This window comes from Chrysemys picta, chromosome 4 (genome assembly GCF_011386835.1).
Source record: "Chrysemys picta bellii isolate R12L10 chromosome 4, ASM1138683v2, whole genome shotgun sequence".
Lineage (NCBI taxonomy): Eukaryota > Metazoa > Chordata > Testudines > Emydidae > Chrysemys > Chrysemys picta.
Window position 1 is genome coordinate 138,115,998 of NC_088794.1, and position 22,496 is coordinate 138,138,493.

Here is a 22,496-nt window from a genome sequence, read left to right on the forward strand (position 1 = left end):
AAGCTGTTCCATACCCCTAATCATTTTTGTTGTCCTTTTCTCTACCTTTTCCAATTCCAATATATCTTTTTTGAGATGGGATGACCAGATCTGCATGCCGTATTCAAGTTTTGTATGTACTATGCATTTATATAAATGCAATATGGTATTTAAAAAGTTTCCATCCAGCTTCCAGGCATTTCCACTCTTCTGATTGTTCCCTTTAATTTCCATTTAACTAGCTTCCTCATTTTTGTGCAGTTCCCCTCTTTGTCATCCATCCAGTACAGAAAGCAAATGAGGCAAGGACTTCAATGATTCTAAGATCAAGATGAATAAATATGTATTATTTGTAAATATATAAGTATTTCCAAATAAATATTCTGGACGGTCAAGAGCTATAATGTTCTAATCCAGCCAGATCCAAACTTCTTCAAAGCTTGGGGCTGTTTAGATAATAACTGAACTTTCACAACAGGTGATGTACTCAAAGCATCGAGCTGGACAACAAGCTCATGGGGGAGGGAACCATTTTAGAGATGGAGACGACAGAGAGGTGAAGTGATCTGCCCAAGGCCATGTAGCATGTCAGTGACAGAACTGGGTGTCATGAAGCCACAGGACTGGTGCTAGCCCCCAGCTTTGAAACAGTCTCTTGGAGAAACCCCTTCAGTGTTCCCTAGGGATCTCACTTTTCCTCCAGGGTCACCACCTCCTTAGTCTGAACCTTTGGGCTTTCTCCACTCCTGCTTCGCACCATCAGCTCTGTTCAGCGAGTCCAACTGAGATAGACTCCTGCTAGAGACTTGTACACTCTTCAGGATTAATGCACCTCACCAAGCATTTGCAGTGACGCTCCAACAGCGTGGTCAGAATAGTTGGGTTTATTAATCAACTGAAACCCTAGGAAGTCCTTAGGTTAGCATAGAGAACTGAAGATTGAAGCATAGCCCAATACCCAGCCAAGCTATCAGTGTCACCATGCCTCTGAGAATAGCAGATCCAGGACAAACTGCTGAGAAATGGGGCAGACTCACCCCAAACTGGTGGTTATTCTTCCATAAAATATACCACACCAGTTACAAAAGTAAACTTCTGTCTCACCACACTGGCAAACAGGAAGTCAGAAATGCAGCCTCCTTAGGTATCCCAGTCCTTTCAACACCCAGACACTAGACTTAATGATGAGTGGTTATTTAAAACCAATTTCATCAAAGGAAAACAGGAGTACTTGTGGCACCTTAGAGACTAACAAATTTATTAGAGCATAAGCTTTCGTGGACTACAGCCCACTTCTTCGGATGCATATAGAATGGAACATATATTGAGGATATATATATACACACATACAGAGAGCATAAACAGGTGGAGTTGTCTTACCAACTCTGAGAGGCCAATTAATTAAGAGAAAAAAAAACTTTTGAAGTGATAATCAAGATAGCCCAGTACAGACAGTTTGATAAGAAGTGTGAGCATACTTACAAGGGGAGATAGATTCAATGTTTGTAATGGCTCAGCCATTCCCAGTCCTTATTCAAACCGGAGTTGAGTGTGTCTAATTTGCATATCAATTCCAGCTCAGCAGTCTCTCGTTGGAGTCTGTTTTTGAAGTTTTTCTGTTGTAATATAGCCACCCGCAGGTCTGTCACTGAATGACCAGACAGGTTAAAGTGTTCTCCCACTGGTTTTTGAGTATTTTGATTCCTGAATACTCAAAAACCAGTGGGAGAACACTTTAACCTGTCTGGTCATTCAGTGACAGACCTGCGGGTGGCTATATTACAACAGAAAAACTTCAAAAACAGACTCCAACGAGAGACTGCTGAGCTGGAATTGATATGCAAATTAGACACACTCAACTCCGGTTTGAATAAGGACTGGGAATGGCTGAGCCATTACAAACATTGAATCTATCTCCCCTTGCAAGTATGCTCACACTTCTTATCAAACTGTCTGTACTGGGCTATCTTGATTATCACTTCAAAAGTTTTTTTTTCTCTTAATTAATTGGCCTCTCAGAGTTGGTAAGACAACTCCCACCTGTTTATGCTCTCTGTATGTGTGTATATATATCTCCTCAATATATGTTCCATTCTATATGCATCCGAAGAAGTGGGCTGTAGTCCACGAAAGCTTATGCTCTAATAAATTTGTTAGTCTCTAAGGTGCCACAAGTACTCCTGTTCTTCTTTTTGCGGATACAGACTAACACGGCTGCTACTCTGAAACCTTTCATCAAAGGGTTCTTCTGATTCTAAAGAACCAGCCACATACCCAGGTCAATATATAATTCAGATCTTACCCAATAATCACGCTGTTGCCAATCCTTTAATATCTAATATCTAAAGGTTTATTTATAAGAGAAAATAAAGAGGAGAGTGTTAAAATGGTCAAAGGAATCAAATACATACACTCATTGCAAAGTTCTTATATCAGGTTTGTAGCAGTGATGGAATAAACTGATGGTTTATAATGTCTCTGGTAACATCCAAAAGATTGGAAGGTCCTCAGTCCTTTGATTGTAATGCTCCTGTTACTGTAAGCCATAGTCCAGAGATCAGATCCAGAAAGAGGCAAAATGGAGATGCTTCCAGGGCCTTTTATACCTTCTTCCATGTGGTAGGCCTGCTACAGTCAGTGGAAAAGATGCAGTTTAGGGTCACATGATCTAGTCTCATGCTCCGATGAGTCATAGCCACATAGCCATTACCCACATTCTGGCTGAAGCATCCACAGAGTAGTCCATCAGGTGGGGATAAACTTCTTCCACGGCCCATTGTGTTTGTTAATGGGCCATCAACTTGACTAGTCAATTCACAATGTGCTGGCTAGACTGGATGCAAACTACCTTGTGCATGTTAGCACAGGAGCAAACACATCTGACATACAGATACGTAGTCAGTATTCATAACTTCATATACAAAAATGATAAATAGGATAATCATTCAGCAAACCATAACTTTTCCATTGACAGCTTACATGACACACTTTGTACAAGCATTGTTGCAATTGTATAACAGTGATAGTAACAATGATCTACATGGTCATATTTTAATCATATAACTTCACAGTCAAACTCCAGGTGAGAGCCCTGACTTCTTCCAGCAGCCAACTCTCATCCCCCACCACACACCTCTCCAGCCCTTCATTCTTGGATTGAGGCATGTTGCTCAGCTTCCCAGCTGTTAGGTGGGGAAATCTATCTGCCTTTGGGTCATTGATTGCTAGGTATGAATGTCCTGATGATTGGATTTGCCATTGTCCTCTCAGATTCTCCACTGATATGGAGTCAGCCTTGGCCAGTCTTTTTTAGAGTAGCAGCCGTGTTAGTCTGTATCCGCAAAAAGAACAGGAGTACTTGTGGCACCTTAGAGACTAACAAATTTATTAGAGCATAAGCTTTCGTGGGCTACAGCCCACTTCTTCGGATGCATATAGAGTGGAACATATATTGAGAAGATATATATATATATACACACATACAAAGAGCATGAACAGGTGGGAGTTGTCTTACCAACTCTGAGAGGCTAATTAAGTAAGAGAAGAAAACTTCTGAAGTGATAATCAAGCTAGATTGAAGCTATCTCCCCTTGTAAGTATTCTCACACTTCTTATCAAACTGTCTGTACTGGGCTAGCTTGATTATCACTTCAAAAGTTTTTCTTCGGATGCACTCTATATGCATCCGAAGAAGTGGGCTGTAGCCCACGAAAGCTTATGCTCTAATAAATTTGTTAGTCTCTAAGGTGCCACAAGTACTCCTGTTCTTTTTGCAGTCCTTTTTCATCACCCAACCTTCCTCAGACATTCATACCTATGTCCTTAGCCTGCACTGAGAACAAACAGTCCTTTTCCACCCACGGGGTAACAATTCAGCATAGAGGAGAAACTGAGGCACATATGGGCTTCATAAAAATATTACAGAAAATTCCCACTTCGTCACACTGGGATCACAATTCTGGACCTCCTGAGTCAAAGTGCAGCGCTGTATCTGGGGACAAATCTCTCTGAGTTCAGAGCTGTTGGGATCTAAGGATGTGGCTTAGGCCCAGCTCTAAGAGATAACTGGAAGGGCTCAACACTGACAACTATGGCCAGATTTTCAAAAGACCCTGATTTCTCCATTTAGGCATCTAAACAAGTGGCCAAAATCTCAAACAGACTCAGCACAGTGGATCCTGAGCTCGTGAAAATCTGGCCGTAAGCATCAATGGGAGCTGCTGGGTGCTGAGCACTTTGGACAATCTGGCCCTTTTTTAGGTGCCTAAAGTGGACCTGAGGTCTTGTGAAAATCTGGCCTCATTGTTTGATGTATCATGTACCAAAAACTCCTTCTGAAGTCAGCAGAGGCTGCATATGCTTGGGCTATAACTGTCCCACTTGATAAATTGTGTAGGGAGGAACAGAAGCATAGTCATAACTTGGAGATTTTGATCCAGCTCTAGATATATCTGCTGTGTAGCTAATTTGGTCCAATGTCCCTAAATCATTAGTTAAATGAGGTTATCCAAAACTATCTATAAAATCTGCACCAGTTGGGACACTGAGCTACATACCTGTTACATCATTTGAAATGAATGACAACCTAAAGCTAGGTTTCAGAGTAGTAGCCGTGTTAGTCTGTATCCGCAAAAAGAACAGGAGTACTTGTGGCACCTTAGAGACTAACAAATTTATTAGCGCATAAGCTTTCGTGGACTACAGCCCACTTCTTCGGATGCATATAGAGTGGAATAAATATTGCATATTGTTTATACTCTCTGTATGTGTGTATATATATCTCCTCAATATTTATTCCACTCTATATGCATCTGAAGAAGTGGGCTGTAGTCCACGAAAGCTTATGCTCTAATAAATTTGTTAGTCTCTAAGGTGCCACAAGTACTCCTGTTCGTCCCTTCCAGTCCTATAATCTATGATTCTATGATATGATTCTAAAGCTAGTGCAATGGATACCGAACACATCCCTCTGCTAGCTGACTAAAGAACAACGCAGATGGGTTTTAGGAAACCAGCCATCTTACTTGCTTCACCGGAAGCTGCAGCTGTTGGCAAGATGATGGGAGTTCCTGTTGCATTGCTGGTAATGCCCTTTCCAACAGTCCTGATCTTGCATATCTACAGGGGAAATGACTGTCCCTTTATAGAGGACCTGGTGAAAACTCAGCAATTCTCTCCTCTTTGAGCCAGTATGCAGTGTCACTGCATGGGGGAGTAGCAGCAATTGTGGGCACATGCAATTATCTGAGGTAATGGTGAAGGAGAACTAGCCTTGGAAGCAGTATTGGACACATACAGCTGCCCTTACAGGCCACGTGGGAGTGAAATTTGTATTTGCCATCCAGATGCATTGAGATTTTTGGTAATCTACCTTCAGTTGCTACAGAACAAGAGAGAGAAATCCATTATCCAGTCTCCACAGGTCCAAAATCTGAGCTACTACTTTCTAGCCTATTCCCAGCTCCTCTACCTTTCTGTACAACCAGGAGATTGTTTTACCTGTAAATAAAGACACAATATTACTTTTATAACAATACATGCACTCTCTGTTTCTGTTGCCATAGCCTCTGGCAACATCCTGTTAGTGTCACACCTGTTAACTTCAGACAGGTGTTCAGAATCAAAAGAACCCCCTGGCTTAACAGCTTGGTTCTTCAGGCTTTGGGACATACGCATCATGGAAAAATTGACAGATAACAAAAGAATAGAGAAAGCAACTTCTGTGTGGTAAGGCTCCCTTCGAGACTGAAAACAAGAATAGACAAGGAAACAACCCTTCCTCCTGATACTGTAAGCCCCAGAGCTAAAAGGTTTAGAAGGATAGAACTCTCTGCTCCTTCTATAGGGGAAAGGGGAAAAATCCATACTGGGCCAACCTTATTTACATAAATTATAACACTGCAGCAGGGCTAGATGCTGGACCCTCTATGCCATAGTTCCACCTTATGTGTGTTGTTGCTTTAGTTGAATTTGTCTAAGTTCTGATTGTGTAAATGAGAATAGATTGTTACTGTGAGTCTGCTTTCAAAAGGGCATATGAATTGTGCAAAACATGTGAGTGGTTCACCCTGACCTTACAGGAACAGACTCTGGGTTGAGAACAAGATTCAAGGAGCAGCTAGAAGAATCTATGCTAAAGACTAGGAGCTCTCTTCCAGGGACTTTGTTTTGAGTTTCTCATCGGGAGATTCTTCAGAACCTGGTCTGGAGCAATTCTATAGGAGTAGACCAGGCTGACTTGATAGCGGTAGCACAGAGCTGACTTTGCAATGAAGCCTGCCTGGACCAGTAGCACATGTCATAGAACTGAACCAAGTAGTAGAGAGCTACTCCCTAACTACCACTGCATCTAAATCAATAGTTCTCAACCAGTTTATCAATGTGTTACGTGTGCTGCAGACTGAGAACCACAGCGCACCCCCCCCACCCCTGTACAATCCCCTATGACTAGCGCCCCCACCCAAAGCGGGGCCAGGAGCAGAGCCCTAGGCATTGGGCCGGGCAGCCGGGACCCGGACCCCTGCATGGGACCAGGCAGCGGGACCCTGCAGCGGGACCAGGCAGCTGGACCCTCTATGCCATACCGCGGGACCCTCCCCTGGCACGAGGCCAGGCAACCAGACCCCAGGACCCCACCGTGCCGGACCCCTGGGACCCCACCACAAGGGGCCAGGCAGCCCGCAACCATTCCTGGAGCCCCCAGCTGACCCGGACCCGACCCCTGGAGCAGAGACCTACTTAAAACCAAAACTCTAGATCCCAGCACCCCCCTCTGCCTAGAGCCCCCTCCGCCCACAAACCTACCCACAGACCCACTCTCCCACCCGCTGCCCTCCTGCAGGACTGACCAGCCCCCTGCTGGAAGGAGCACTCCTGCAGGCTGCCTTACTCTCTCTCTCCTCCTCAGCTAGCCCCGCCCCCTGACAGCACCGCACATTTTGAATTTTTTGGGGGGGCCGCAGGTTGAGAACCACTGGTCTAAATGGACCTGTGAGAGAGGTGTTAGTAGGGTGGGGACTGTTTTTGACTAAGAGCTCTGGCCCTCAGTAAGCCAGCCAGTTAATACAGTAGACCTTTGGGGTTGGCCACACTCATGATACACTGACTGGGTTTTGGTCATTTGCTCATTTGTAACTGTATGTTGGGTTATAATGGTTATTTTATTTGGTTTTCCCTTTCCCCCAAATAAAAGGTACTTGCGGTCCCATGTTCCCACAGACTCCAAGTGACTGAGAGTGGGGAAAACCCACCTGCAGAGATGACCAGGGAGGTTATATTTTAATTTCCCAGAACCAGAAATAGGAGTCCAGCTGTGGGTGGGGGCTCAAGCCATAGTTACCAGATAATGATTACCAGATAATGTGTTTAATAGCGAATGCTAAACTAGAACACAAGATCAACCTCTCCCCTGAGATTTGAGGACATTTGGATCCAGATCAAAGTCTCTCAGGGCTTGGCTACACTTGCGAGTTACAGCGCATTAAAGCAGCCCCAGGCTTACTAGCTCACTCCCTGTCCACACTGGCAAGGCACATAGAATGCTCTGACTCCGCAGCTAGAGCGCTCCTGGTACTCCACCTCAGCAAGAGGAATAACATTTGCTGAGCCTTGGCTACCATGCCCAGGGGTCAGTGTGAACAAGGTGTTGCATTACTGCGCTCTGATCGGCCTCCAGAAATGTCCCATAATCCCCTTAAGTCATACTGATTGCCACTATCAGGTGGTGAGCTGTACTCTCATACTGGAAGGCTGAAACTGTTGAGATGACTGACATCTTCATGTGAAAGCTTTTTTTTTTTTTTTTTTTTAATGGAGATATCCCATCTCCTAGAACTGGAAGGGACCTTGAAAGGTCATCGAGTCCAGCCCCCTGCCTTCACTAGCAGGACCAAGTACTGATTTTGCCCCAGATCCCCAAGTGGCCCCCCTCAAGGATTGAACTCACAACCCTAGGTTTAGCAGGCCAATGCTCAAACCACTGAGCTACCCCTCCCCCCTAAAACTACAGCATTAGATTTGTTTTGTTTTGTGTCTATTCTTGGATCTCCTTATTGGATGGTGATAGTAATTATATTAGTTGCTAGACACCTATTTCCAAATCAGTTTAGCCTAGGAGTTGTCATTTCACATGCAAGGTAGGACGCCTCCAGTCTGATTTACAGTTTTGTCCCGCACACTGTGTTCCCTCTGTATTGTGTTCACAGGGCACCATATGCAGTAGCACAATGGCAAGGTGAGATCACAGCAAAGAATGGAAGATTAGTTATGAGCAGGTGTAAAACCATTTCACAGCGAAGCCAGCGGACACAAAGCTTAATGACAACACCAAACTCCCATTTAAAATAAAACTATCGGCATAGAGTTGGCACTTAGAAATCAGCTTTCTGGAATTGTTACAAGTGACCTCTCCACGGGTTGTGATTTCAGCTGGCTTAGTCCTCACTGTGTCCCAACAGAGTTTACATGGACTGATGATTGTGTTTGAATGTTATCTTTCCCATGGCACAGCACTTTAACCATGTTATAGGGAGAAAGTGTTCCAGCACTCTTCTTACCCTTGTCACTTTCAAATTACTGAAAGACTCACAGGGCTAAATTCCTCCTTCATTGCAGTCACTGGAATTACACTGGGAATATTTTTAGCCTTTTGAATTTAAAGGTGGAGGAGAACCGACAGGCCATTCTACTCCATCCCCAAAGGGGCTGTGCAAAATTGGTCCTTACAATATATTTTCCAGGGCTTTAGCTGCTCTAGATTTTAGTTTCTTAAGTGACAGGGCTTCCCTTTCTACAATCTCACTCTTAGCAAGTTGGTCCTCAGTCACGTTACATCTTCCTTTTCTTGTTTCCATCCCTTTCTCCCAGTTATACTTTTTACTACCCTAAACAATTCCTCTCCCCTCTGAGTGATGACACTCCTTTAGTCAACGCATAGCCAAGCTGTATTTTATTTGTAGAAATTGTAGAAAGGGAAGCCCTGTAATATTTATTATTTTATTGGAAAACATCTGTACATTTAGAATTGACTACGTTATGGCCTCTTAATGAGGAATCTCCCAGTGACTTCGCTGAACGGGTATACTGATGGCAAACTTTAAGAAATGTTCAGACTAACCAGTGGGGAAAGGAGGAGAAAGGATTTCTGGATACGGTCCCTGAAGTACTGCAGGAGGGTTGTAAGGATTACATGCATCAGTATACCGCTATGGCCAGTAATCTAAATGATATGCTCGATAGGGCTGAGCATTGGTGGAAAGTGAATAAGAATACTATAATGGTTGCAGAGGCTAAATTATTCAAAATGGAAACAGGAAAAACATGAAAATAATTGGAGGGGTCAGGGGCACAGATTCAGGAGTAAGGGAACACATAAGGAACAAGAAGAAAGGTGTGTAAGAGTTGAGGAGCTATGAATCAAGGGGAAAACTGGATTGGTTTGGGGGAATTACTGAGAAAAACGTAGCGGACAAAAATCATCTGATGGACTCTCCTGCAGGAATAGATCCCTGGTAAGTAGGTGTCTCTCCCACTAAAGTCAGTGATCCTGTCTAGACCAGCACTTCATTTAGTCCCCTGAGGAAGGTGGAGGTGCGACTGTGTTATCCTAGTTTCTTCTGAGTTGCTGCTGCTACACCTCTGCTCTTTGGTATGTAAGCCACAGAATTTTGCATAACCACTGCATGCCCAGCAACTCCCGGCATGAGTCTGCCCCGTTATGATTTTCACACCTCTCCATATTACAGTGACAACTCCCATATTGTTTGATCAGATTTTACAGCTACTCTGTTTGAAAAACAAAATCATTTGCTTGGTCCTTTTATAGATTCCGGATCAGGTAAGTTTATATCTGCCACATTCATGGCAGACTGCCAGTGCCTGAATCTGTGCAGGAAATCTGTCTTGAAAAACATGTTAATGCTGCCAAGAAATGCATCTACGCTTTCCAAAGGCACAGGCAGACACTGGTTTAATTAGCGATCTTCAAGAGATCAAGTTACACAAAGTGTTTATCTCTAGCCAAAGCCAGGGAACGATTGCATTGTACCGTAGCTGCCGGGTCTTTATTACTCTTTGGGGCTAAGAGAAAGAGAAAAGCTGCTTATGAGTCTTATTATATGCAGTTACCGAAGGCTTAGTTGCTAGTTCATTTTGTTAGTTGTCATTTCCTTAGCATAGGACTGAACTGGGGGGAGGGGAGATGTGGGGGGAGGCGGTGTGCCCGTGTTTGAGCCCATGCATGTGCTCTGCATCATAATGGGGAGAAATCGGACTCATTTTAGATCAGCTATTCAAATCACTGGACCCCTTTTGCATTCCTAAATCCAGAATTTTATCTGGAAAAGAGTTCTGCCATTGACTTCTATATATCTTCTATCTAGTGCTTTAATATATTGCCAGACTGGTCCCTTAGTTTATTGACTTGGGAACTGAAATATTGTTCTTAACCTATGAGCTCTTTTGGGGAAGAAGCTGCCACACTTCTTGCCTATTTGAAAAGCCCCTTGCATAATGGGGCCACCATGAATAAATGCGTAGTGTTCTTCTTAGTGTTCATCGTATAACAGAGGTTGGGCCAAAAACTGAAGTCCTTACACGGATTGCACTCAGCCCTTACTCTAGGAAGCCACTACTTGTTGTCAATGGGACTTTGGCCTGTGTACAAGCTAAGGGAGGAAAATCAGTCTTGTAAATCTGTTCACGGAGAGGACCCTCCATGCCTGAAAGCCATCACTCCTTCATAGACGGGTGCTTCTATGGGATTGTTGCCCTTCCTTTCCCCAAACACAGAACTGAGCTCTCTCTGCAGGTCCATGGAAGGGTCAGGAGGATGCATATTTCTCACCAGCAGCACCACCCAGTGAGAACTTAACCACTGAGGTGATACACCAGACCTTTGTGCAATGAAAACATCCTTTGGAGGGACATTCACTCATGGAAAAAGGCCTGGAAGCCAGCCAGGGGTTTGGAGGAGCTGCAGGACACATGGGAACTAGTGCAGTGGTATAGGGTATGCACATGGATGACCCTGAGCTTGGATAGACACTCTGACATCTGTTTGGACTTTGGTGGGGGGATCAGCGAGTTTCGGGAGCCAGCTATGTTGCTTCTTCCAGGAAAACAAATGAGGAAAGCAAAACCCACCTTTTGAATGGGAGATCCTGGAGGAAACTCCATGAGAGCAACCTCACAGAGTTTATTTTTACCTAAAAGGTAGGTTTCACCCCTAGAGAGAATGATCCAGTCCTTAGGAAGGACATGAGGATGTGGCCTTTGATGGTACTATTATCACTTAGAGAAAATAGCACTATCACTTTATACTCAATGCCAGTGGTGTAGCATGTGCAGTGTATTATGTAAATCAGACACAGGGGGGGGAACCCCTTAATTTTGCCAGAACCCATGGATGTATAATCAGATAAAACTATCATTCATCGTCTAACATGAATGTTTAGGTGGATTCCAGTCGTTCTCTCTGCTGAGACCTGCTCTATGTGCCTTGCCTCAGGGAGGAGCTATGAAGAAAGAGGTGAGAGACATCCTCTTACCCTTTGGTCAGTCCAATATTTCCAAGCTACCAGTGCTGATTTCCAGGCAATGTGAACAAAATCAAGCTCATTCCAATCACATCACAGTCTCCCAAGGGAACACTATACATGGCAGTGCACTCTGGGCCAGTAGCGGATTTACCATGGAGCCACTGGCACCATGGAGCTGGGCCCACACTCCAGGGGGGCCCTGACCAGGCCCAGTCTTCTCTGCCCCCTGCTCTCTCCTGTGGGGGGCAGAAGCCTGGTGCTCCTGGCACTGAGGCTCCTGCTGCAGTAGGACAGCCAAGCTCCCCCTCCCCTCCTCGTCTCACAACTTGCTCCGTTCCCGCCCTCCCCCTCCCTGCCACCAATCAGCTGTTTGCCGATCAGCTGTTTGCTGGCAGGAGGGTAGGGGAGGAGCACAGCCGCAGCATGCTCACCTGGGGAGAGGAGGCAGAGAAGAGGCGGGGGTAGGGCCTTGGGGAGCGGGGTGGAACGACCAGACCTACTCTGACTGCAGAGCTGCACAGCCAGGCTGAACAAAGAAGGTGCTGCTCAGCTCCCGGGACTTTGCAGCTGGACACCACCTTCTGGGTCCTAGTGCTGGTTGAGCTCCCTTCTGTGTGCTGGGAGCCATCCTTCATCTTGTACAACAGTGAGTGCCCATGGTGGGGCAGGCAGAGCAGGGGGGGAAGGAAGGGGGTGGGATGGGGAGGAGATGGAGTGGTGGGGAAGGGGCATGGGATGGGGAAGAGAAGGGGATAGGGCAGGGATCAGCAACCTTCGGCCCACGGCCCGGCAGGATAAGCCCCCTGGTGGACCGGGCCAGTTTGTTTACCTGCTGCATCCGCAGGTTCGGCCGATCGCGGCTCCAGGCAAATTGGGGGCTGCAGGATGAGGGATGTGCTGGCTGCGGCTTCTCGCAGCCCCCATTGGCCTGGAGCGGCAAACCACGGCCAGTGGGAGCCGCAATTGCCCGAACATACGGACGCAGCAAGTAAACAAACCGGCCCGGCCCGCCAGGGGGCTTACCCTGGTGGGCCACATGCCAAAGGTTACCAATCCCTGGATAGGGGAAACGGGGGCCCAGCATGCGGATCCCCTTGGCAGCAGCTGGGGCTCCCCTGTTAAGCAAGTCCATCAAACCCTAACCCTGACAAGCCCCACCTCCCCTGCATCTGTACCACCCCGAAGAGCCCCCCCAGACACCCTCCCCACTGAGCCCCAACCACCTATACCTAGACCCCCACCCAAATGAACCCTGTAGATAAATCGCTGTATTAAGCATCTTCACATAACTTTCATATGACTTTGTATTATGCCTCTCTATATAACCTTGTATTAAGCCTATCCATATATAACTTCTAACTTTCATATGACTTTGTATTATGCCTCTTCTTATAACCCTGTATTAAGCTATTTTCATACAACTTTGTATCAAATCCTTTGATATAGGAACTTTGTATCAGATCCCTATGTAGAAAAACTTATAGAAAACTTTGTGTTAAGCCTTGGTATAGTGTTATAGCCCCTAAGGATAGTTAAAGTAGAAGAAAAATGTCTTTTTGCTAGGAGTAGAATAAGATTCCCCCTCCCCACACTCTCTTAATCAATGGCATGTTGAATGAATGAGGTGTGAATGAGCAAGGCATGGAAGGCAGCACCTCCAGACAGCTAGTTGGACAGGGGATGGAAGCCAGACCCAAGGACAATCAAACTTGTCAAGCGGCTCACTAAAGAAGAGCAGACATATTGATGGCCTGGGGCGGGGGGGGGGGGGGGGGGGGGGGTTAGAATCAAGCACCTTCTTTTGGAAACACCCTCTTTGAACAGTATTGGGACAACACCCAGAAGGATGTAGCACAAAGGACCAATGGACACAGATTTTGAATCTGATATAGATTTGCATGAGAGGGAAGCTGCTATAAATGTGAGGTGTCTTGCAGAGGACCCTGGGTCTTGTCAACATCAGAGCATTGATCCAGATCCGCAGAAGCCCAGCTCCACCCCTCCCCTATCTAACTCACCTGGCCAGTGAAGTTAAGGGGAGCAACTAGTTGGTAACAACAACAAGACGGAGTGTGTTTGTGTGTGTGTATGTGTGTATGTGAGTGCAGGAGTGTAATATAGATCATATGCATATGATACAGTGTTGATTGATGCATGTATTACCAATGAATGTGGCGTTTGCCTTATTCCCCCTGAAAAGATCCTGTGCAGTACTTTAAGTACAACAACCCCACCTCCCCTGCACACAGACTCCCCCCCGCCGCTGAGCTCCAACCACTTTCACTTGGTCCCCCCTGCAGACTCCCATTGCCCTGCACCTGGCACCTCCCTGTGCATCCAGATCCCCCACTGAGCTGCCTGCACCCAGACTTCCCCCCACTGAACCCTCTTACCCCCATCCGGATACCCCCACACTAAGTTCCACTGCACTTGGATCCTGCTGCTGGGCTGAGCCTCCCTGCCCACATCTGGTGAGTCTGGCACAAAAGGGGCAGGGCCCCAGGGTGTTTCTGTGGCAGACCTGGCCCTTGTGCTGTGTCAGGGTCAAGTTCAGTCTCACTGCCCAGTCCCTGTCCCACGGGGAGGCTGCAGGGTGATCTCCCACCTCCATGTAGCCAGTGGCCTGTGCTCCCCACTGCCATGGTGGAACTTCCACATTTATTTATTATAAAAAAAATCAGAATTTTAAAATATTATGCACAGAATTTGATGCAGAATTCCCTCTGGAATATGGTGCACTGTACAGCTGTGATGGTGGGACTGTGAAGAGGGTGCTGGACAGTAGGGGATCTGTGGGTGGGGGAGCTGGGCAGGGGGTATGGTGTGGCACGGTGCTGTGCAGTTGTGGTGGGATGTCAGCGGGAGGGGTCTTTAGGCAGGGGTGCTGGGCATAGGGATCTGTGGGGGAAGTCTCTGGGTGAGGGGGCACTGGCATAAGGGCAGGGCACTGAACCCGGGGGCAGTGTGGAAGGGGCACGCTGACAGCGCAGGGCTGGGCGGGCCAGTGTGCGTCTAGCAGTTTGGCGTTTGTAAACAGTGCCCTTGTGCTGGGCTGAGTGGGGCCACTCCTGCTGTGCTGCGTCTCATTGCCCCTAACCGGCCCCTCGCTCTGTGGACCGTCCCCCATCACATGCCCTATTTCCCCAATGGGGGCCCACAAATATGTTTGGTGCCGGGCCCACAAAAAGTTAATCCAGCCCTGCCCTGGGCGACAGGCTCTCCTGGAGATAAAAGCAGCCAGATACTCAAAATACATATCTGGCTATAGGATGGCTCAGCAGGCCGGAAGAGATTAACACAATTATAGTGCACTAGGGAGCTCCCGGGAACTTTATGCCTGCCTAAGACATAATCCTTTATGAAGCTTCCCATGGGACTGTGCATCTCTGGCCCACGCCCAGTGGAGGTCTGTGTCTTTAAGAGATTATCGGGCCCTAAAGTAGATGTTCTCAAACTGTGGTGCATGACCAGAACACTTGCTGGAGGTCTGTGAATAGCTGGCTGGTCATGTGGTCCTGGCTCACCTCCTGGTTTCCATCCACTAATTGCCAATAAAAGGCAGCTAAAAATACATTGCTTTCCCAATATTACTTTTCCATTGCTGTAGTTTCCACAGGGCTGTTATGTGAATTGGAGGAAAGGTGCTCTGAGCAATTATGAATGTGAAAGAAGATGGTCCATAGGCCCATCTCTCTATTCAGATGTGGTTCACTCTTTAATAAAGTGTATTAAAAGAATTAGTTATTTTCAAAAGAGCTGTGGAACACTGCGTTGGTCCTGGGAGACTGGAGACAAGCAAATCTAGTACTAATCTTCACAGAAGGAAAGAACATAAGGACATAAGAATGAGCATAAGAACGGCCATACTGGATCAGACCAATTGTCCATCTAGCCCAGTATCCTGTCTTCTGACAGTGGCTAGTGCCAGATGCTTCAAAGGCAATGAACAGAACAGGGCAATTATCAGAGTCATCCATCACCTGTCATCCAATCTCAGCATCTGGTTGTCAGAGGCTTAGGGACACCCAGAGCATGGGATTTGCATCCCTCACCATCTTGGCTAAAAGTCTTTGATGGACCTATCCTCCAGGAACTTACCTAATTCTTTTTTGAATCCCGTTATAATTTTGGCCTTCACCATATCCCCTGGCAACAAGTTCCACAGGTTGACTCTGTGTTATGTGGAAGTACTTCCTTTTGTTTGTTTTAAACCTGCTGCCTATTAATTTCATTTGGTGACCTGTGCTCTGTGAAGGGGTAAATAACACTTCCCTAGTCACTTTCTCCACACCATTCATGATTTTATAGACCTGTCTCACCTCCCCTCTTTTCCAAGCTGAACAGTGCGAGTTTTTTTAATCTCTCCTCATATGGAAGCTGTTCCATACACTTAATCATTTTTGTTGACTTTCTCTATACCTTTTCCATTTCTGATATATTTTTCTGAGATGTGGCAACCAGAACTGCACACCGTATTGGAGCTGTGGGCATACCATGGATTTAGATAGTGACATTATGATATTTACTGTTTTATAATCTATCCCTTTCCTAAGGGTTCCTAACATTCTGTTCGTTTTTTTTACTGCTACTGCACATGGAGCGAAGGTTTTCAGAGAACTATCCATAATTACTCCAAGATCTCTTGGCAACAGATAATGTAGACCCCATCATTTTGTATTTATAGCTGGGATTATGTTTTCCAAAATGCATTACCTTGCATTTATCAACATTGAATTTTATTTGCCATTTTCTTGCCCAGTCACCCAGTTTTGTGAAAGCCCTTTGTAACTCTTCGCAGTCTGCTTTGGACTTAACTATCTTGACTAATATTGTATCTGCAAACCTTGCCACCACACTGTTCATCCCTTTTCCCTGATCATTTATGAATATGTTGAACAGCCCTGCTCCCAGTACAGATCCCTGGGGAACACCACAATTTACCATTCTGAAAACTGACCATTTATTTCTACCCTTTCTTTCCTATCTTTTAACCAGTTACTGATCCATGAGAGCACCTTCCCTCTTATCCCATGACAGTTTACTTTGCTTAGGAGCCTTTTGTGAGCAGGGCCGGCTCTAGCTTTTTTGCCACCCCAAGCAAAAAAAAAAAAAAAAAAGGGCGGTTGGACTGCCGAAGCAAAAAAAAACAGCAGCCACAGGGAGCGCGTGGAGGGCAGTCAAGGCGGCTCGCAGGGGGGTGAAGGGCGGCACCTCGCAGCTGGGCGAGAGGGGATCCCCCCTCCGGCCTTGGGGTGCCTCTCCTGGCCGGGCAGGCGGAGCCCCCAGGGGTTGCAGGAGGTGCTGGCTCAGCTGCTCCTTTAAAGGTGGCTCGGCTGGGCTGGGCTCAGAGCGGCGCGGGAGGCGGAGGCCGGTGCAGGCGGCGGGGAGTGGCCCATCCCGGGGAGCCCAGCGGCACGGTGAGCGGCGGGGCTCGCTAGTTCCTGCCCCCCTGGGCCAGGGTCCATGCCCTTGCAGGGCTGGGCTGGGACTGGCGGAGCGCGGGGAACCGGCCGGGGGCTCCAGAGCTGTAGACCAGGCTGCCAAAGCAAAAAAAAAGAACCACGGCAGGGTGGTTGGAATGTGCCGCCCCAAGATTGGCCAGAATGCCGCCCCTTACAATGTGCCACCCCAGACACGTGCTTTCTCGTCTGGTGCCTGGAGCTGGCCCTGTTTGTGAAGGACCTCGTCAAAGGCTTTCTGAAAACCTAAGTACACTATATCTCCTGGATCCCCTGGGTCCACATGCTTGTTCCCCCTCCCCCCAAGAATTCTAACAGATTGGTGAGGCACAATTTCCCTTTTGACTCAACAAATCGTGTTCATCTACATGTCTGATAATTCTGTTCTTTACTATAGTTTCAACCAATGTGCCTAGTACTGAAGTTAGGCTCGCCAGCCTGTAATTGCCAGGATTGCCTCTGGAGCCTTTTTATTAAAAAAGTGGCATCGCATTAGCTATCCTACAGTCATCTGCACAGAACCTGATTTAAATGAGAGGTCACATACCACAGTTAGTAGCTCTGCAATTTCATAATTGAGTTCCTTCAGAACTCTTGGGCAGAGGTGTTGGAACAATTTTTATAGTGGGGGGGGAGGTAAGAACCATTGGACCAAATGTAAACCATGTATATAATGAAAACCAATTCAAGCCATGGGGTGCAGCAGAACCCCTGCATGTATAGTTCCGGCACCCAAGAGTCTTGCGGGAATATCATCTGGTCCTGGTGACATTACTGTTAAATTTTTTTGTTCCAAAACCTCCTCTACTGACACCTCAGTCTAGGACAGTTCCTCAGATTTGTCACCTAAAAGGAATGGCTCAGGTGTGGGAATCTCCCTCACATCCTCAGCCATGAAGACCGATGTAAAGAATTCATTTAGCTTCTCTGCAATGGCCATGTCTTCCCTGAGTGCTCCTTTAGCACATCAATCATCCAGTGGCCCCACTGATTGTGTGGCAGGCTTCCTGCTTCTGATGTACTTAAAAAAACCTTGCTGTTATATTTTGACTTGTTAGCTAGTTGCTCTTCAAATTCTTTTTTAGCCTGCCTAATTACACTTGACTTGCCAGAGTTTATGTTCCTTTCTATTTTTGGTAGTAGGATTTGACTTCCAATTTTTAAAGGATGCCTTTTTGCTGCTGACCGCCTCTTTTACGCTATTATTTCACCATGGTGGCATTTTTTTGGTCCTTTTACTAATTTTTTGTATTTGGAGTATACATTTAATCTGTTATGGTGGTTTTAAAAGAGCTTCCATGCAGCTTGCAGGCATTTCACTCTTCTGACTGTTCCTTTTCATATCCATTTAAATAGCTTCCTCATTCTTGTGTGGTTCCCCTTTCTGAAGTTAAATGTTACTGTGGTGGGCTGCTTTGATATTTCCCCCCATTATATTATGGTCACTATTACCAAGCGGTTCAACTTAAGAAAAGTGATCCTGGCAGTTACTGTCCTGTAAGTCTAACTTCTCTCTCCAAGTGGTAGAAACAATATTGCCAGCCTCAAGAGATCAAAACTCATCAGTCAGCTCCTAAAAAGTCATAAGACTGGCCCCACAAATCACAAGTTTTTAAAAACATCATCAAACCATGTTTTTTTTTGGTCCGGCTTTTGACTCTTTAAATCCCCTTTACTCCTCTGCCAGTGTGTGTGATCACTTCAGACTGAAAAGTCAAGCTTTAGAGCACACGAAATGCATGACTCTCCCTGGCACTCAAACAGAGATTCCACTTACTCTCTCCCCACCCCTAAACAGGGGAATGGCCATCCATTTCCTATTACTGTCTTGACTCCCGCCCTCTCTTGTCGTGCTGCCTGCCAGGGCTTCTCCCCTTCCCCAGATGCAGCAACACCAGTTCCTACTCTTGCCCCCTGCAGCTTCCCCTCTGCTTGGATCCCAAATAGAGACGTCCCAAAGCAAAGGGAGGCAGAGAAGTGTTACTGTTGGGTCCGGGGCCTTGGACTATCTGTGTCCTTAGCCCCGAGGCTCTTGCACACAGATTCTTGCCCAATCCTGAAAATCACAGGATTGGAGAAAAGAGAACGCTTCCTGCAGGTGTCAAAATCCTGTGACTTGCCATCAGTTCATGAATGCTGGAAGCACTGCCTTCCCCAGCTGCTCAGTGGGGACTCCCATGACCCACTACTACCCCCAGGCTGGGGGAGCTGACATCCGATCTCCTCCACCTCCTACCCCCACAGGGCTGGCTCTAGCGTTTTTGCCGCCCTAAGCAGCAAAAAAAAAAAAAAAAAAAGCTGCGATGGCGATCGGCGGCAATTCGGCAGCAGGTCCTTCGCTCCGAGAGGGAGTGACGGCCCCTCTGCCGAATTGCCACCGAACGGTCGGATGTGCCGCCCCGCTCTTCATTGGCCACCCCAGGCACCTGCTTGCTACGCTGGTGCCTGGAGCCGGCCCTGTACCCCCATCACTACCTCTGCACCCCCCTCAGCCTCTCTCCTGCCAAACATCCTCCAGCACCCCATTCCCCTGCAACCTCTAAATCTGCCTCTTCTCCACTCCCATTCTCCTCACTTCTGGTGCCTGCTGTTCTTCACAGTCCCTGAGTCCTGGCCCTAAACCATAGAGTGGCAGCCATTTTGCCTGTAGGCGTGGCCTCAATGGCAATGAAAACAGTCGGAAGTGTCAGCCACCTTTATTAAGGGCCACCCCATTCCTACGTCCAGATAAACTGTAGGGAAATGGCAGCCATCTTGCTGGCTTCAGCCCCATTGACAGTAATAAGAGATGGTGGCCATTTTGAATAGGGGGAAATTCATGAGTTGGCACCTTTTGTCACGTTTTCATGAGACAGGTTAAAAAGCACCCCCAAAATTGCTAGACTTGCGATAAAATCACAGGAGTTGGCAATGCTGTAGAAATGCCATCTAGCAAATTGATAAGACTCCCTGAAAAACCAAAACCACTGCTACAGGCCTAGCTCAGACTGTCCGCTAACCATGCACCCGCCAGGGACCCTGGTTTGGAGCTGAGGAGCCAAGCAATGGGTTTAATTATTTCAGCAGGTATAGAGGAGGTTCAGAGCCAGTGCAAGCAGTGCCGGTGGCCCCTGCAAAGCTATCAGATTGGTGATCCACCTGCATTAGTCAGAACAGCTAGATCTACGCCTTGGACCAGGCCTTCCCCCATGCTGCCCCGAGTCTCCTGGAACAGGTTCAGCAGCCTGTGTCTACCAGCTGAGAATGAGATGAGGACTCCTGTGTGCACTAGGTCCCTGATCTGGAAATTATTATGACACATAAAAGGATATGGCATTCCCCAAGCTGCAGACCTCCACAAGAAATAACCACTTGAGAGGAGCAGGTATTCCTGGTCTGCGGATGAAGTAACTGCTAGACTCCCAAATAGCTGCTTAACAATCAGCCTTGGTATCTAACTTATGGGACATCATCACTCTGCCTCTCACACACACTCTCCTGCAGCACTCACCTTTCACCATTCCACAGACAATAGCAGGCTGGGTTCTTCAGTGTGCATGGAGAGCTTGTCCGGGGCTGTGCAACGTGGAATTAACTTTTCACGGTTGTGTTGCCTAACTGCACATCAGAAGTGGTGAGTAAACAGGCTGCTACCAGACAAGAAATACAGAGAAATTGTGTTTGTTTATCCTGCTGAAGGATCAGGACCTAAAATCAGCCTTAAACTGTGAAGTTTGTCACCTTATCCTCCAAATGATACATTCAAAGTAGCAAATAAGCTTATAGGTGCCATTCTCCTGTAGCTGATTTGGCCTGGGCATTTGTTCCCCCTCCCCCCCCCCCCAAATAAATGGACTGTCTATACACCAGACATACCATTGCACCCACCAAGAAATAAAAATCTAAATATGCATCTGCCTGGGATTATGTGAGGCCTAATTTCAGTATGGCCAGATGGACTGTCCTTCTTTTGACGTGCACAGCAACTGTGTGAGCCTGCACTTGGCTAGCAAATACAGAACCAGCCTTAAATAACTTCCCATAACAAGCTCTATTGCACATGCTGCCACTGTGACGGTAGAGGCACTCCGATGCCAACACACAGAACTCCTGGGGCTAAATTCTGCCACTTGTTGGAACTGACAACTTATTGTAGGAGCCACCAATGAAATATTTATGGACCAGTCAGTTTGTGAATGAAGAAATGAGTAGTCAGACAGTATTTGATATGACAAATCTGCCCTTAGCTAACGTTACCTTTAATTAATGTTTCTGTATTATACTTTTAATAGAAAAAGAGAGACCACTGATGATGCTCAAAGACTTACCATCATGTCTGTGAGATGTTCTAATGTTGGTCTTTTTTCTGTATCTGTCACAGAGTAACAGAATTTGATATTTCCACTGTATGCATAGAAAAAAAACTAGGGTCCATGCTAGGTTTCAATCACGGCCACTTCAATTTTTCTACCCTGGCAGTTATGAAATGAAGATTGAAATGAGAGTAGCAATAGCTAGCCAGGAAATGGAATTTCTATTCTGCTGGCATTTCTTACATTTCAAAATTTCTTTTCCCCCTGAATTGTACTGAAAAGTCAACACTTAGAAATTTACTGCAAAATAAATAGTCAGAAATATTTCATTTTGGAAACATCAAGACAACCTTCTTGAAAGATTTCATTTCAATAAGGTCAAAACTCATTGTTTTAGCTTAACTGTTCTGACATGTTATAAGACAGGTCAAAATGAAATACTCGTTTCTCAGTTTTCCATCTGTCAAACTGGGAAAATATGTCCAGGTTTCCACCCTTTGTCTGCCTTGTCCATTTAGACTGTAAACTCTATGGCATGGGGACTGTCTGATACTAGAGGGCTCTTTAATCTAGCAGACAAAGACATAGCAAGATCCAATGGCTGAAAGCTGAAACTAGACAGATTCAAACTGGAAATACGGTGATTTTTTTTAAAATAGAGTAACTAATTATTGGAAGAGCTTAGCAAGGGCTGTGGTAGATTCTCCATCACTCGGAGACTTTAAATCAAGACTGGATCACTTTTTAAGAGATCTGCTTTAGCCTGACAGGAATTACTGGGTGAAATGCTCTGGCCTGTGTTATGCAAGAGGGCAGACTAGAGAATAATGGTTCCTTTTGGTTTTAAAACTTCTGAACCTATGGCCACTAGCAAAGTGGGGTCCCACACGTGGTTGGGGCTTCAGTATGTGACTAATACAAAGAATACAATAATAATTAATACGTAGCATCCAGTAACAAGTAGCCAGAATGAACCATTACTGATATTAGTTGTGGATGGTATAACTCTTCATACTGATACACCCTGTATCACACTCAGCAACTCCATGAGCAACGGATTTAAAAAGAACAAGACAAATTTCCTTTTTCAGAGCCTATGAACACTCCTCTCCCGTCCATACCTGGATGTTTTAGAAGTTTCATCGGTAATTCATTTTGCATGGTTAAATGGACACTCTGTAACCTCCATTCTTGTGACTATACAGACTCAGGCTGTAAGCATCAAATGA

General features: G+C 46.2%; 1 long non-coding RNA gene across 1 annotated transcript in view; it reads left to right on the forward strand.

Moving 5' to 3' along the window:
* Window positions 1-11,936: 11,936 nt before the first annotated feature.
* LOC101936419 (uncharacterized) overlaps window positions 11,937-22,496 on the forward strand; it is a 52,658-nt gene continuing 42,098 nt past the window's right edge. Inside the window, exon 1 of the long non-coding RNA XR_010600790.1 lies at window positions 11,937-12,162. This is a non-coding gene — a long non-coding RNA (uncharacterized LOC101936419). The remainder of the gene's footprint in view (window positions 12,163-22,496) is intronic.